The 1,461-nt window shown below is 45.7% G+C and overlaps 1 pseudogene; it reads left to right on the top strand.

The window, feature by feature from the left end:
• The first annotated feature begins 845 nt into the window (after window positions 1-845).
• LOC119512068 overlaps window positions 846-1,461 on the top strand; it is a 13,757-nt pseudogene continuing 13,141 nt past the window's right edge.

The raw sequence follows: 1,461 nt of genomic DNA, 5'->3' as shown, positions 1-1,461 counted from the left end.
TATGATCTGAGTTCATAACCAAAATGGAAAAGTTGCCCTGGACTCAGAGCTCTTGATCCTCGAAGCTTCTCATTAATGATATGCCTTCAGAGATTCTTAGGCTACCTAATCATTCTTTCTTTCATGTAGTCATCCATCCATCAATCCATCCATCCATCCATTCTACAAATATTTATTTAGCACCTACTAAGTATCAGGTATTGGAGATAGCAAGACAAATGAGATACACTCCCTGCTGTCCTCAAAGGGCAGTGAGTCCTTTTCACATTGTATAGTTTGTAATTGTATGTATTTGTGGGATTCTTTCTTTAATCTTTCCACCCCCACTGCCCCCACAACCATGTCCAGTTTTATAAGGGCAAGAATTATGTCTTTTTTTGTTCACTGTTGTAGCCTCGTACCTGACAGGGTTCCTGGCATGTAATAGGCATGTAATACATATTTGGTGAATAAAGGATGCATGAAGGGCTTTCAGTCTATCCAAGACTTACAGTTGTCTGTCTTCTGTTTTTCCTTAACCCATTTTATATCCTCTCCCATAAAAGGATGTCTCTATAGGGGAATCAGGAAACAGTAAATTTTGAAAGTGGATGAGTAATAGCCCACTGTTGGAAAACTGCAGGCTCTGTGACCTAGGCCTGAACTACCATGACCTGGTGACCAGGAATCCTCCCTGTGATGTAGATCCTTGATGTCTAGGGACCCTTTCTTTCCTGGTAGCTTTCAGATTTAAACTGAGAGTATAGAAAATGCAGCCGATGCTTTGGCCTTGAGGAAATGGACCATAAAAAGCAGAAGTGGCAGGGGGAATTGGGCAGAGAGGGCAAGGGACTCTATGCACAGCCATGGCCCTGGTAAGAGGCTTAGTCTACGGACTAGAGGTGGCCCAAGTGAGGAGCCCTCAGGTTCTCGAGAAGGTTGAAAAAGTAATGAGGGTGGGTGCAGAGGGAGCCTGCAAATGCAAGTGTTTGTGTTCGAATATTCAATCAGAGAGAAGTGGGGCAGGTTCTGTCCAGTCTGCGAACCACTGATTGCCTCCCTCTCAAGCACATGCATCTCTCAGAGTGACAAGTGCTGTCTCCTGGTAATGGCAGGAGAGACTTACAGAAGACATCTGAGACCAAGCCCTCGGCTTCTCCGTGGATGAAGGGGCAGACGCTGGGGCTGCTAGCCTGCCTGCCCAGGTCCCTCTGTCCTGGCTGGGGGCATTTGGCTTCCTTTCCCAGCATGTGAACAGACTCTGTTCACACAGCTTAGGACACAAATAATTTAGTCCCAAACAGTGTTTTTTTTGTTTGTTTGTTTGTTTTTTTAATTATGCACATCCACCCCTATTCTGCTCTTCATGATACATGGAGACTTGGGAGCTAATTGCAGCTCAAGATGCAGGGGTGCTGATAAGCAGTGGGGTTTCTGCAGCTGATTGCTGATAGGACAGAGCTGTTGCCACCCGCAGAGGTG

Source organism: Choloepus didactylus, chromosome 17, assembly GCF_015220235.1.
Source record: "Choloepus didactylus isolate mChoDid1 chromosome 17, mChoDid1.pri, whole genome shotgun sequence".
Classification (NCBI taxonomy): domain Eukaryota; kingdom Metazoa; phylum Chordata; class Mammalia; order Pilosa; family Megalonychidae; genus Choloepus; species Choloepus didactylus.
Note: the sequence above shows the minus strand (reverse complement) of the source record. Positions and strands in the feature narration are given on the sequence as shown.